This window comes from Numenius arquata, chromosome 18 (genome assembly GCF_964106895.1).
Source record: "Numenius arquata chromosome 18, bNumArq3.hap1.1, whole genome shotgun sequence".
Taxonomy (NCBI): Eukaryota; Metazoa; Chordata; class Aves; order Charadriiformes; family Scolopacidae; genus Numenius; species Numenius arquata.
The window spans coordinates 810,500-825,920 of NC_133593.1; the positions used below are offsets into that span (position 1 = coordinate 810,500).

A 15,421-nucleotide genomic window follows, 5' to 3' on the forward strand; every position below is an offset into this window, starting at 1 on the left:
CCTTGGGACACTCACTCTCCCTGGCCAAGCAAGGGTCCTTCACCTCGGGCATTCCTGCTGGGACACAGCGGCACCCGCCAAGGGCACAGCTGGCAGCCGAGGCAGTGCTGGGAGAGCCAGAGCCACGCAGGATCCCGGCCAGCCCAGACCCTTTCTTGCATGGGCGGCTGCCCACGGAGCTGAGGCAGACTAGTGACCCCCTCGTTATTCTGTGATGAGACAGACACTGATCACCTTTGGAGGCTGAGGGTGCGGTGCCTTCCCCAGCACTCTGTATGAGATGACTGGGGGCAGCTCGGGCGGATTCTTCTTCCTGCAAGGGACACGCGTGTCACCCACCCAGGTGACATGCTCCACTCGTCTCTGCTCCAGACCACCTCTTCCCTCTCTTCCCACCATCTTCTCCTCCCGTTAACTCCTCAAGCAGCAGCAAAGCAGAAAGGCTTGGCTCCCATTGTCTACATCCTACAACCACATTTTTTGGCAATTCCACTGCCCCTGACCCTTGCATTATGAATGAGCAATCACTGCTGCACACCGTGCTCACAGGACCAGAGCAGACTCAAAAAATAATCTAAGGGTGATGCAGAAAACCAAATATTATGAGATTCCTCAGTGCAGAGGACTCATGCCCCAAGAGGTGGCCCTGGCTGTGGAGTCAGGATCCCTCAGTCCCTCTGAAACCAGACCCGTGGCTGCAGATGGGCTCACTGAGGGCAGGAGGAAAGGTTTCTGCAGGCAGAGCATCCCCCCTCCGCTGGGCTGAGGACCTCTCTGGCACCGACTGCCACCACCAAGAAGCTATTTCTTCTTACAGAAAGCCTCTCTGATCTGGTAGACAAAGGACAGGCGAAATCCAGTCACCGCAGAGAGGAGGTGCATTCATATCCAAAACTGAAGAGATCCCATGCATGTTGCCTAAATCCCAGCAGGGTCTGGAACCAGCACTCCCTGCTCCCAGGGCTTGGTGGGCATCAGGCTGGATCCCGCAGCGCTGCTCCAGCTGGGGTGCCCCCCTTCGAAGTCACATTGGTGCTCCCCCAGACCCTTCTCCCCGGATGATCCCTGCTGGCTCCGTGCTGCTGGGATCCCAGTGGTGGGGTTGGCGTTGGCTGGTTCCCTGGTGGGTTTGGACCTGATCTTGGACTCAGCCCTGCCCGCTCTGCCTACACCCTGGTCCTGGCACTGCTTGTAAGACACTCTCAGCTAGGCCTGTGGAACCCCCTGGCTTTGTCACTCTGTCTCTCCCTGTCACCACGTCCCTCTTGCCACCCCTTCAACAGGATCCAGAGATCCTCTGCATCCCTATGTGCTTGCAACCACCTTGTCTTTTTTAGTGTTTCTTTACCCTATGGCATCTCTTTCTTTTTTTTTTTTACCTTTTCCGTCCACACCACCTCTCTTAAAATACCAAATTCCTCTTTTCTAACTTATCCTTGCCATCTTTCCCACTTTATTCCCACCAGACCCATTGTCTTCACATCGCCCTGTCCCTCCCGCCGTGCCAGCACCACTCATGTGTTGTACGGAGCAGCCAGGAGCTCCCCACGGAAACGCAGGGGAGGTGGAGAGGTCCCGGGGAAAGCCAGGCACAGAGAGGTGCTCCCTTCTCACTTGGGGGCTTCATTTATAAAACAGTAGGAAAAAAAAGATGACCCTGAGAGGTCACCTACCCCCTGTGCTGCCCGAAGGCAGGATCAGCCAGACCTAAAACATTCCTCAGAGACACTCGCTCAACCTGTTTTTGAGACCTCCAAAAAGGGAGACTCCTCAGCTGCTCCAGGGCTGCCTTCTCCTCCACACCGGAAAGTATTCTCTGGCACCTCACCTGAATCGGTTTCGCTGCAGCCTAAGCCTAATAATTCTCACTGGATCAACAATGCCCATGGAAAAGAGATTATTCACTTATTTTTCCCTAGAACCATTTAAACGTTCCCCTTTCTGTTCACAAAAGAGTCTTCAGGGACCCGGGCTGACAAAGGACTCGAAGAAGCAAAGACCCTGACACCTCAGAGTACGTCACACCTTTCCTTCAGGGGAAATGAGTTGAAACGATTGATTTGATTTGAAGTGGCTGTAAAAATTCTATAACTATCCAGTAAGGCTGGCATGGAAAAGGGAGGAAGAGAACAGGACTAGAGAGTGTCCACCAAAGGGCTCTAGAAAAATCACGGACTGAACTGGCGAACTGTTAACACCAACATATAACTCATCGCTACCTTGACCACAACACCAGAAAAATTGCAGGTAGCAAATACCAAGCTGAGTTTGAAGAAGTTGAGAGTGATGCAGGGAACAGCAGATCGAGAATCATGGCTTCCCTGCCAAAAGAAACCTGGTAAAAAGCAGCAAAATGAAGAGAAGGGAAGAACTAACAGCACTTTGGAAAAGGAGAGTGAACCCACGGGGTTCCTCGAAGGAGTCAGCGTGTGTGGGAATAAACGTAGTTCAGTTAATGCCGTACCCTGGTGTCTCCTGTTCTACAAGGTCAAGGCTACGGAAGATGACAGAACATCATGCAGCACTACCCAGGGTCATCTCCAGAAATAAGAGGAGAAAAAAGCAGGTCAGACTTTACAGTGGCGTGAACTTACCACGACAGTCCCCGAAATAAACTGTGTTGTCCAAATATTCACAAAAGACTCAGAAAATGAGAGGAACGGTGAAAAGGCTGAATTTTGCAGTAATACATAAATATTCAAGTTGGTAAATATTAAAACTGGGTGCAAAGGGATCTCATGATATTGCGTGGTGGACTAATAAAAGATGTTTAAAAAGTGCAAATATTTTATAGAGGCAGGAGCTCTCGGTGAGCTGTTAATGAACAGGAAAGATCTTGGAGTCATTCGGGGGAGTTTCATGGAAACAGTTATTGAATCACTCAGAGCAGTCAAAAGGCAAACAGACTGAAAGGCAGTACTGTTAAAAAATAAATTTAAAAAAAAAAGAATCTACCAGATAAAGCTGTGTGTCACAGCTAAAGATGTGTCAACACCTTGAATATTACAAGAAGTCTTGCTCACTCCATCCTGAACAGAGGACACTATTTCTGTAGATTAAGTGAACAAGAATTCTGCAGTGCAAACGGGATATGTTAGAGCTGCATAAAATCATTAAAAATATGGAAAATTCATGGGACAAAAGGCCACGAAGAGCTGTTGAGTGCAAAGATGTGGAGATCCCCATCTCTGAGCACAGCCCACCAGCAGCCGGGGAGCTGTGGAGGAGCAGCACGTGGTATCAGGACAAGAGGAAATGGGCACAAACTTGAAATATAAGAAGCTCCACCTAAACATGAGGAGGAACCTCTTCACTTTGAGGGTGGCAGAGCACTGGAACAGGCTGCCCAGAGAGGTGGTGGAGTCTCCTTCTCCGGAGATATTCAAAACCCCCCTGGACATGTTCCTGTGCAACCTGCTCTAGGTGGACCTGCTCTGGCAGGGGGTTGGACTAGATGATCTCCAGAGGTCCCTTCCAACCCCATGTGTTTCTGTGATTCTGAGATTTGCCCGTTCCCGGCCCATTTTGGGCCTTCCCAGGGGAACTGCAAACATGGGGTCTCTGCCAGGCAGCACCATGGGCTGCCCCTTGCTGGAAGGCTTTTGCCACAAATATTTGGGCTAGAAACCCAATATTAGAATAAAGCTGAGATGCACGGTCAGTGCCAGAGAGCCGGGAGAGCTTCGTCCACCCTGCAGAGCCAGGCACTGCCGTACCTGCGGGGACAGCTGTGGGACTCCTGTCACCCAGCACCGGCTCTCCTGCCCTCCTCCCGCAGGCACGCCAGCAGCTGGAGTCCCATGACAGATTTTGAGGGAATGCTCAAGCATCCAGGGCCAGGAGAAGCGTGCAATGATTCCGCTCAGGACAGCCAGCCCTCCCGCTGCCACAGCTCAGGTCAGCACCGTTTTCCACGTGCCACTGGTGCCACTTTCTGCAATGGACAGAAAGGCCTTGCTGGAGAATCTCCTCCACAGGTGAGCAACACGGCAAAGCAGGAAGGAGCCCAGCAGCAGCGAGGAGATAAGCAAGGAGCCTGTGGCACAAAGAACGGTGGCCTTTTGAGGGTACTTGGCATCTCGGGCATCGCCGTGCCACGTCTGCCTGTCGTTCAGAGGTGCGCACTCCCCACTGACCTGCTGGCTTCACCCAGTTGTGCCGTGTCACTGTCACAGACCATGAGGGCAGAACATGGACACTTCTATATTTGTGGACCTCAATGTCTGGCTCAATAGACCCTCTTCCCTGCTGGAAGTCTGTCAGTGAGGCTCTGAGCTAAACAAGTTATAGTCCTTCATGGGTTTATATTTCTTCATAGGCTTCAAAGGACAAGGGGTAATGGATTCAAACTGGAAGATGGGAGAGTTAGATTGGATCTCGGGAAACAATTTTTCATTCCGAGGGTGGTGAGAGCCTGGCCCAGGTTGCCCAGAGAAGCTGTGGCTGCCCCAGCCCTGGAGGGGTTCAAGGCCAGGTTGGACGGGGCTTTGAGCAACCTGGTGTGGTGGGAGGTGTCCCTGCCCAGGGCAGGGGGTGGCACTGGATGGTTTTTAAGGTCCCTGCCAACCCAAACCACTCTATGATTCTATGATTCAAAAGCACGAGTGGAAGTGCTCTAGTACCCTCCTTCCCATCTTTACTGCTAACTCTGACCTTGCTGTAAGAATTATTGGGCAAGATCCTCTCCTGGGGTCTATCAGGAGATGGGGAACCTGTGACAGGATTGCCGCAGGAAGGAGCAGGGCAGATGTACCAGCTCTGAAAGCCAGATGTGAACCCACATGGTGCACCTCCCAGAAGGGTCAGAGCACAAACACTGTCACAACTGACACTGAATTTCACTGAATTTTTAGAGTTGGAAGGGACCATAAAGATCATCTAGTACAACTCCCCAGGGAAACCTCCAGGGAGCTCTGCATGGCCAGGGTGGAACAGGACACGTGTGCTTCCTCGGGGTTCTCAGTGACACGCCGTGTCCCCAAAGTGCTGTGTCTGCGATGCAGAGCAGAGCTGTGCTCCCCTGGCACAGGGCGAGCCTGAGGAACACTCTTGCTGGGCACTGCCCTGCTGGGACACCCCATCCATCCATCCTCCTCCCCTGATCTCCCCCAGCGCTCACCCTGAGTGAACATCTTTATTCCTGTATGAGAGGCTCTTCCCAGTTTATCTTAACCTGTCAGCTCAACAGAAGCCCCTCTTACACCAAGATCACTCCACTATGTAGCTGTCACTCTACTCACAGACACAGCAGGAACCAGGGGACGCTACCAAAGGTACCGGAGATGCTGCCAGGAGGCTGACATGTAGCTACAGTGGAGCTGAAAAGTGCTGTGGGGATGCTGCTGGAAGGACACAGGAGAATGAGGATGTATGATGATGAAGTGGATGTTAACCATGAAGAAGATGGAAATGGCTGGTTGGAAGAGAATGGCAGAGTGTTTCAAGGGACCTGAGGAAAAATTGCAGCTTCCATGACTCCTGGGCATGAAGCTTAGCCATGAGGATATGGGGCTTTTTAATTTACCTGCATAAAGTTTCAAGAGCTGTTATAACAGCAAACACACCTTACCCACATGTGAGTCACAGACAAACATGTTCACTGATAACAAACACCTTATTCTTAGAGAGACCCAGGTCCTACCTCAACGTGCAAATAGCTCAGACAACTACCCGAGTCCCCTGAAGGAGTGGCAAGAGGCGGGAGAGGAGACAAAGGATCTACAAGCTGCCCTTGCAGCATCCTGTGCTGGTTCTCTTAGGCGTCCTCACGAGCTTCACTATCCTTGGCCCGTCTGTCAAGGGTCAGCAGTGCCCGAGGGTTTGATATAGCCAATCGGTCCCTAATCAATAACTCCATCTCCTCCTCCTTTTCATTACAAAGCTGATGAGCAACAAAGAGAAGTGCTGAACCCCAAGAGGGACGTTTATTTGATTATCACATGTGCAGGATGAGGCGGTTTAGGTGAGTCACCAAGTCTGGATCTTTTCTGTCTGATTGCACAAGCAGGGCCATGGTGTTGGAAAAGACTCTCGCTACACACCTCCCTGTCCTGCTGACAGCTCTGCAGAAGTTTGCTCTCCTAAGGACAGAGAGGTCCAACACAGGGCAAGTGTCACTTCTAGCACAGCCAGCACGATGATAGTATGGGCCAACAAGGAAATTTTTAGCAAAGTCTCATCACGATGTCTGGTTTCACCTCTCTCTCAGGTCCACACATCTATTTTGGAATACCAAAGGCACAGGGAGGTTCTCTGGCCAGCCCTGACTCACAGCACTAAATGAAAGTAAAGACAAGCTGGCCCAAGCCATGGGAGAACAGCTCACGCTCTCGCTGCCTCCAAGGGCACTGCAAGAGTCTGGATTCAAACCCAACGAGCAGCACCCAACCCGTGCTGACCTACTCACCTCATATACCCCCACTCTGGGGGACAACGCCACCGGCAATCTCCATACTTCAAGGCCCTCTTACACAATGACCTTCTGCACTGCGCTGACAGTGGTTTGGAGGCTAAAACTATTCTACAAAGCTCACGCAAGTCCTATCCCTCAGCAACAGCTCAAAGCACCAGCAGAAGCCCAGCTGTGCGGGCAGCCCGGTGGCATCTTTCCTAGTACTCAGACACAAAGCTGTGGGATCATCTGTGGCACTTGGGACCATCTTAGCGGTGGCACAGACAGATGAGGTCTTCCACAACTGGTATGTCAAGCACCAATATAGGAGACAGCTCTGACCCCAAAAGCAACTCTGCAGCGATGGGCCAGATACAAAGACTCACCCACACCAGATCTCTTTACCAGGGAGACCAGAGTATCCTTCCCTCAACAAGAAAGTTTCTACAGAGGGTTTCAAAGTTAAAGCCTTGAAAGGGGACGCCAGAAAGAGCATTCCTGCTCTTCTAGGAAAGGAGATAACAGATCTAGAAGACCATAGACTGACAAGGAAATTCTCCCTGGGGCAGATTATGCCATAATTTCTTCTGAAGCATCACATATCTCCAGGAGGGCTGAACTGCTCCTGGAGGGACACCATAGGGCTCTCCTGAGGTTTACATGGACCGGGGAATCCTCCAGGACTCTTCTGGTGAAGCTCAGCAGCAGTGTTGCCTCCACTGTTGCTTGGAGATTGCAGGGCCCTGACATGGACCTGAAACACCAGGTTGACCACCACTGAATGACCACTGTGGCCATTTCTGAAGAAATCAGCAAGGTCAGGAGTGAAACACAGGCATTTGTCACGATTGCACATGAACCCGTGCTCACCAGGGAAAGGCTGCAGGCAGGAGATGGGCACGGGGTGGAGGAGTCACCCCTGCTGAGCCCCGGGGTGGGGGGGAACGGTGCCCGATCCCCTCCCCCTTGAATATCCCTGGGCTCCGCCGCCTCAGCCAGGTGCAGAACAAAAGGAAACTAATGATTTAGTTATTGCTTCAGCGCCGAAGGTTTGAAGGTCAGCCATTCAGCGCGGCTCATTGTATGGCCGAGCCGCCTGCCCTGCCTGCGGACCTGCAGCCGCAGCCGGCGCAGCGGGGCCGGGCTGCACCGCCGGCTTCTGAGCGGGCAGATGAAAGGCTTTTTCCTAATGTAATAACTGACGGCCTCTTCAGTGCCGTTTGAACTGTTTACAGACCGAGTTAACGATTACAGGCAATGTGTACTTTGGCTGCTGCCCAAAATTCTTACCCGCCCATCAGATATTATCAAAGAGCCCTTCACTGCTGGTCTGGAGTCCTTCCAAAGCACAGCGCCGAAATGCCGGCGTAGAGGAGGGGCCTTCGGAGCTCGATCATGAAACCCAAGCTAGAAAGTCACAGATCTGCTCTGGTGAGGTGTCCTGGGGACCAGCTGCCGAGTCACATAGAGACGGGGGAACACCCGAGAGGTTCCCCAAGCCCCTGGTGCCCCATGGGTCCATGTGGGGTGGGCTCTTCCCCGGAGGGCTTCACCTGTGCTGGCTCCCAGGCTCGCTCAGAGGACAGCATGCAGCCCAGGAGCTCCGGCTGCCCAGGCTTCCCTCCCTGCACAAGGTGGCTGCCGTCCATGCCTCCTTCTTTACACGTAGCCTGGGTGGTTGTGCTAACGCTGGTGGTTACACAGCTTCATGCTACTCCTGCCAAAAGCGTTTCCAACACCCTCATGCCTAAGAGTGTGGACACGAACAAACCAGGTGGTGGGAGATTAGATAAAATCACTTCCATTGTTATTTGTAGCTGGAAAAATGCAGGTGTAGGTATAAGGTCTGGCCAGATTTGGGTTAGAAAACAAGCCCCAGCTCTCTGGGGCAAACTGCACCAAGTCTGGAAATCCCGTTGAAACGAAGGGATGAAATCAAGAACTGGCAAGCTGCTCTAATTACTGTTGAGTAACACAGAGCCACATTCAAGCCGCACCGAGGCTGCAGAGCAAACTGCTCCCGAGGCAGGAAATACCGCGGCTGCGGAGACCGGCTCCGTCCCACCGACCGTCCTGCACCGCGGAAACCTGGGCAGGTTCAGTGAGGGCAGGAGCTAATCTCTGTGCTGTGCACTGCTCCTGGAAGTTTCTGTCAGAGGCAACTTCCTAAATACAACCAGAAAAAAAATATTAAAATCTCCATTTCCGATAGAAACATGCCTCGTGGACCACCAGTCCCCCTTACCACCAAACTTTAGGTTGTAAAATGCTGTTTAACACTGTTCACTAGACCATCTGCAGACTGAGCTACCACAGCTTCGAGGTATCCGTGGACCATGGTTTAAAAACCTCTGCTTCAGTCCAGCCCGTGGTTTAAAACTCCCGGCACCAGCAGTACGAGCTGCTGCATCCCACAACAGGAGGCTGCAGCAGAGCTGGTTCGCCACCATCCCAAAGCTTATTATAGAAAAGGCCAGATAGTAAAAGTAGGAAAATTCATGTTAAAATTTTGCTCCTGTGTTCCTATAATGAGCCAGTTTGTCCGGCACAAAAAATGCAAAAGCCTCTCTTTCTCAGGCTGATGGAGTTTCCAAGGGATACTTTCCAGAGAAAGGCTGATGCCTTCACGTGGTGCCAATTGTGTGCTTGAAATATGATGTATGTCAGCAGGTCCCAGGCATAAGGACAAAGATTGAATAGCTAAAGGAATAAATTAATTGCTTTTTAATTGCATACCATACCGGCTTCCCATTGTTTTATTGCTCAGATATAGTTTTTTTTAAATAGGGATGAGAGAGTGGCTGGTGAAGGACACAAGTATCTCTCTTGTTGGATGTTGTAGTATTGCCAGGAGACAGAAATGTAGATGCAAATATATTTGCTGTGATTTGATTCAATAAAACTTGCCGGTACAGTGCAGTACACTACAAAAATTGGTTCCTCCTACGCTTACTTGCTAAGACATGAGTTCAGGCCCTCTGGGATCCACAATTCCCTGGCTGCTATCGATGACATCACTGACATCTAAGGAGCTGCAGGAATGCCGAGAATGCGGCTCCAGGCTCCCGGGGATGCTGAGCTCATCGGCTGCTACAGGAGGCACGAAAGATGGGGTGTCTGGGTCACAGTCCTGGCTCTTTCACAGCATTCCCCTTCCAATGCACACGCATGTGCTCTCTTTAAGGCCACACCACACATGGTCACACAAGGCTGCGCCAGTTTAAACAGAAAAGTTGGAATTGTTTGAAAATTTATTTCACCAGTGTCTTCAGATGCTGAGCAGAAAGGAGAATTTCCGCACAGGCACATGGAGTCAGACCCAAAACTGACGTACCCCTGTGACCCATCTTCACAAGCCAGCAGAGACCACTCAGAGGGTGCTCTTCCACTTGTCGTACCTTTCCAGCGTCACTGAGGTTACTGGTCTGGAGGATGTACCCAGAGCAGGGTGCTTACCAGCCTGAAGGATTTCACAAACCCCCCCTCCTTCCCTCTGTGCCCATTTACATTTTCTCCCACACCATCCGCTGCGAACGGGCTCCACAAAGGATTTCAGCTCAGTCAATAACTAGGGGTTTTGGACTGAGGATATTCTCACAGGAGACTCCCAGGAGTGATCTCTGTCATGTCTCAGATGCACCCTTGACCATCACCACCCTTGTTGCCTGTAACCAAGCTTCACGCTGGGGAGGCAGCCACTGATGACACCACAGGCGTTTGGGGAGCGGGGCTGGAACGCCGAAAGGAGCTTCAACCAGGTAAGTGTAAACCTCTTCCCCTTCGTTTCAGCCCGTTGGGAGCCTCTGAAGACTCCAGCATTCGTCACCAAAGGGCATGTCTCCACGCAGAGGTTCTTAGGGACGAGGATGACACAGCTCTTGGCCCAGCACTCAAGAGGCTGAGGCCAAAAAGGTGAAGAAATTTCCGTTTTCGGGCACCTCTGCTGGGGTGTTGAGAGCAGCGCGGAGCTGCGAATCTGCAGCATCAAGGGCAAACGGGGCAGAAAGTGAAATAACGTCCCTGCTCAACAGAAGGTGACCCAGCAGAAGATTACCTACCCACTGTCTTTACTTGAGGCCACCCAATAATTTGACTAAACATTACTCTAAAACGGTAGGGACTGACTGAGCTCTAACAGCTTTTTTCACTCTGCAAAAGGGGAAGGGAGCCATTCACAGACCATTTGTCTGAGGCAGTGAAAGCAGGTTAGTTGCGACATCGCCTCCACTGGAAGATCCAACTCACATCCACCCGCGTCTCCTCCTGCGGGGACAGAGGCTCCAGGATAACGGGGACATCTGGAGTCACAGTAGTTAGGACTAAAAGAAGTTTAGAGAGGAGAAAAGCCCTCCATCTCATAGGAGACATGATGGACGGAGCTGCCACCCTGATACCTGCCAACTCTGCTTTTTTTCTGTTTTTTCTTAATAATGATGCTGGTCCCTGCCAGGAAAAGACCACTGGATAAGAGAGCCTAGCACTGCCTAGAGCTTCTGATACGGCTGCTCAGCGACAAAACTACACTACGTTGTGTAAAATCAGCCATCTATACCTTGAGCTGACTCGTGCAGGCTCCAGTTCCTAGGCCTGATTGCCTTTTCTCCTGGTTCTGCAGGGTGGAGGTGGTTGTTGCAACCATAGATTCTCCCTCTGTATCTGCTGCTTTTCATGGTGCTGTGCTGCCCCTCACTGAGGCAGGATGTCCCATCAAGGGTTTATTACACAGCCATGCTGGGAGCACAGAGAACGGTTTTAAATGCTGTATCTCATTCCTCCATGCCATGAGGCTCCATCCTTCTGCCCTGATGGCTTGTGAAAATGGCAGGTGCCCATCTTCCAAGGAAGGACAGAGCTTGTTCTCACAGCTCCCATCACCAGAGCCTGGTTCAAGCAATGTGAACACTCAGCTCTCTGCAGAAAGCAAACTCTCCCTACAGCTCCTGGCACCGACGTTACCACGGGGAAACTGCTGAAGTGTCTGCTCGCCACTGTCTGCAAACTCCGGAAGGGACAATCCTTCGTTACAGCTCAGTTGGTTTCTCCCCGGCATCACTCAGTTGATTTTCCCAGCAATACTCCCTAACGTTACCCCAAACAACGTGCATTTACACCACCCAACACACCCAGCCCTTGGCTTCCTCATGCAATCTGCATCACTGTCACCCCAAAGGACAAAAAGCCACCGTAGCCAAAACCTCAAAGTCTGCAGAGCACTACTTCCATGGTTTGTGTTGCATTAGGAGTCAGTGCAGCACTTGAGAACACAGGGATAAATCATTAACGAGTCATTATTGTTCACAGGTATTTTTGGCAGGAAACCACTGAAGTCAACTTGGACAAACTGGTGTGGGGTAGTGGGGGTGGCACTTTTCCCGGAGAAACATTCAAATTCTCCTCTGATACCAAAATACAGGCTGGAAGGGACCTTCCTTGCTGAATCTAGTCGACATGAAGATTGCCACAGCCCCTCCTTCTCGCTCCTCTTGGCCTGAGCTTTCTTCCCGTGCCTGTGATCAAGTCCTTATGTCCCCAAAGCGCCTGCCGTTCTTCTGGCACGTGGCAGCGACAGCGCTGTGAATCACCAGCACCCTCCCGGCGCGGGCAGCCCGACGGCCCAAACACCATCCCTCATCCACCAGTCCCGTAACCTCACAGCCCCCATCAATCTCCTCTGCTACCGGCGTCTGGGGAATTCCCAAGCGCTGCTGCTTCTCCCAGGGATCTGTCCGAGGATGGCTGCTTCTTATTCTTTGGAGACCTGCAGCGACGCCACTTCTGCACAATGGTATCAATCATTCCTTCCGTCCCCAGCAAAAAAATCATCATTGTAGTGGGCAATACAATGCTGCTGCTGCTGCTCCTGCAGGGGCACATGCGTGCGTGGGGACAAGGACAAAGCCACACACCGTTGGCTCCACGGCAGAGCTGAGCCACCACCAAGAGCCCTCTCTGTGGTTAATACTCTGGAGGCTGCTCCGTCCCCACAGCTTCCAGCGCTGTCAGACGCTCCCGCTCCATGAAACGCTATTTATTCTCCTTGTCATTCAGCTTCCTGCTTCGGTGGCCAGCTGGCCACTGACCCCATTGCTATTTAGCTGTTGTAAATCAAGTGCCAAAGGACACTTTCAGAGCATCACGATGTGGCAATCCCTCCGATTATGTGGATATGGTCGTTTTAAAATTAAGTAAGCAAACAATTCTGACACAAACAGCTCAAAGGCTGTTGTGTGTTGTTCAGTGTGTGCTCCCGGCCAGGAGATACAACATGAAGATGGGGCTGCCCTAAAAATCTCCTACAAAACGCCATGGAGTCAGCCCAGCTGCTCAGACGGGTGCGTGCCAAGCCAGTTCTGGATGGCTTGTGGTGATTTTTTTTGCTAAGGAAAAGTACTTTCAACTTTGACATTTAAAACCTGCCTTTCGTAAGCACAAAAATATTCCTTTTCAAACTCACCAGCTTCTGGACACACTCATGGAAGTGAAGAAAACAGTCAGGTAACCGAGTCAAGCTTCTGAGCCCACGTTTCTATCTTTCTCTAAAAAGCACTGCCTCCAGCACCCAATTTTTGCTTTAGGAGGCTGAAAACATACATGTAATCGCTGCCTGAAAGGCCAAAGAAATGAACAACCATTACTGGCTTCACGGTAGGACTCTAAGACCTGGGCTGTTCTGTAACATACACAGAAATAGTGCAAATAGGATTGGGAGCTTATTAAGAGGAAACTTCAGAGTATCTCTCTATGATAAAAATGGCAAGGTCTCTATCATAGAATCAAATCATAGAATCATAAAATTGTCTAGGTTGGAAGAGACCCTTGGGATCATTGAGTCCAACCATCTACCCTACTCTACAAAGTTCTCCCCTACACCATATCCCCCAACACCACATCTAAACGGCTCTTAAACACATCCAGGGATGGTGACTCAACCACCTCCCTGGGCAGCCTGTTCCAATGCCCGACCACTCTTTCTGTGAAAAATTCTTTCCTAATGTTCAGTCTAAAGCTACCCTGTTGGAGCTTGAAGCCGTTCCCTCTCGTCCTCTCATTCTATCTCCCACTATAAACCATTTGTAGTGGTGATGGCAGACGGGTAACTGTTCCAGGAGGTGCTGGTGGCAGCTGGTAGATCCTGCACACTGACCACACGTGTTTCACACTCCTGAGGACAGGAATGGCCTCTGTCCTCCCCAGCTGTGTGCCATGGGCACTCTCCAGTACTTCCACTGGCAGGGACAAAGTAGAATCCATTGGTCACCCGCATCTACGTGCTGCAGGTCTGAAAGTCGTGCACTGCAAATCCCACAGTAGGTGTTTTCTTCAAGGAGAAACGTCCTTCTTTCCCTGGGTTGTCCAACAGCTCTTGAAGTTGATGAGACCTCCCCAGGCCTTCATGACATCCCACTTCTGCACAGAGAAGACTTATGACAGGGCTACCATCAACTAGAGTGTTTTTTTCTTGGAATGATGACCAAGTGTTCAAAGACAATCCTCCTGAGTTTGACACGGTCCTACTGACTCTGAGGTACAGCCTGAGCTACAACCAACATTTCAAGGATCTTCATGTGATGGAGCACCCAACAGAGTCCAGTCACAGCAGCTGCAAGAGCAACAGAGCCAACCAGAGCATGTACCAGGGATCCTCCACTCCTTTCTTTCCAGGGACTGTTCCTTTCCTGGCATTTTGACCGATTACTCCCACTCCTAGAGCTGCACCCAAGACCTTCACGGGCTCTGGAGTGCCCCCAAAATTCATCTGCCCCATCCCAGCAGGGCTGTGTCATGGGCTGCTGTCACTGCTTCCAGGCTCCATTTCCCTGGTCCTTCAAAACCCCTTTCATACCCCAGGACTGGGGATGAACATCAAGTTGATTATAAAACAATTTCTTTTGTTGATAGAAAATTCTTTGCAGGGCGTGAACAGCAGGAGAAAGAAAGGACTCTTCTGAACTGCGCGCTGGCTGGAAACCCCCGGAGGGCAAGAATCCGATCCCTCGTCTTTGAGGAGCGCAGGCTTGTCTGTACAGGCTGCCGGAGCCGCCGGCCCAGGAGAGCTCTGGGTGTGCAGCGCCGACAACAACACACACCAGCCCCTTCCTTGCCAGCCCAACGCGAGAGCTTCGTTAGCAGCCACCAGTTTCTGCACCCTGCATGTAAAATGGCTTCGTTCCTCCTTTTAGCACCCCTGGCCAGACATGGTCCTCCTCACCCCGCTGATGCTCTCCTGTGGAGACAAACCTCCTCCCCAGCATCTCCCAGCCCTCCCTCCCAGCCCCCCCCGTGCCCGTCACCAGCTGGATCATCCACCCCAAAATAAATCCCTCTCTCCTGATGCTCAAAACCTACCTGTGCATCCTCCCGGAGCTGCTCAGGAGGAAATCCTCCATCCACTGGCCACAAAACCTGGTCAGGGGCAGCCACCCGCCCATTAAACACGCCAGCGAACCGCCCTGCCGCTGGCAGGATGCAGCGATTCTGATGCCACCGAATAATCCGCGACTGTCTAAATCAATGCTTATAAAAAGAAATCCTGAGGATCATAAAGCGCCATGGTTTTGCAAACTGGGCAGAACGTGTTTCTTAGGAGCAAGTAACTTGTTAATCAGCGCTGAGCTTGAGAAGCCAAGTTTCGTATTTTCAGCCCTACAACGAAGCATCGTTGCTGTATTTTGCACAACGGCCGCCGTGACTCGCAGACTTGGGCAGCCAGCCCTGCTCTGCATCAGCCCCATCTCCTTCCCAGGAGGACCAGAGTCCTTCAAAGTGGGACCGTACATTTCATTAAAATAACAAATACAGACAAAAACCAATCAACAATGCAGAAACCTTTAGGAACAGGTTTGAAATTCCCCCTGAAGATCTCTACATCCTGAGTGATGGGAACACCACCGTCCCAGCGGCATCTCCTGACCCAGCCGTGCCGTCCCAGCAGCCCAGTTGGGGTCAGACCCATGCCAGCACCATTCGTGTCCCACAGCCAGGAAAACCCATGGGTCTGCTGGCCGTTCCTAAACGTTTTCTTTCTCCCTC

General features: G+C 51.5%; 1 protein-coding gene across 1 annotated transcript in view; it reads right to left on the minus strand.

Annotated features, from left to right (window-relative positions):
* The window catches only part of RNF43 (ring finger protein 43), a 59,053-nt gene that overhangs the window by 20,663 nt on the left and 22,969 nt on the right, over positions 1-15,421 (minus strand). The window lies entirely within an intron of this gene.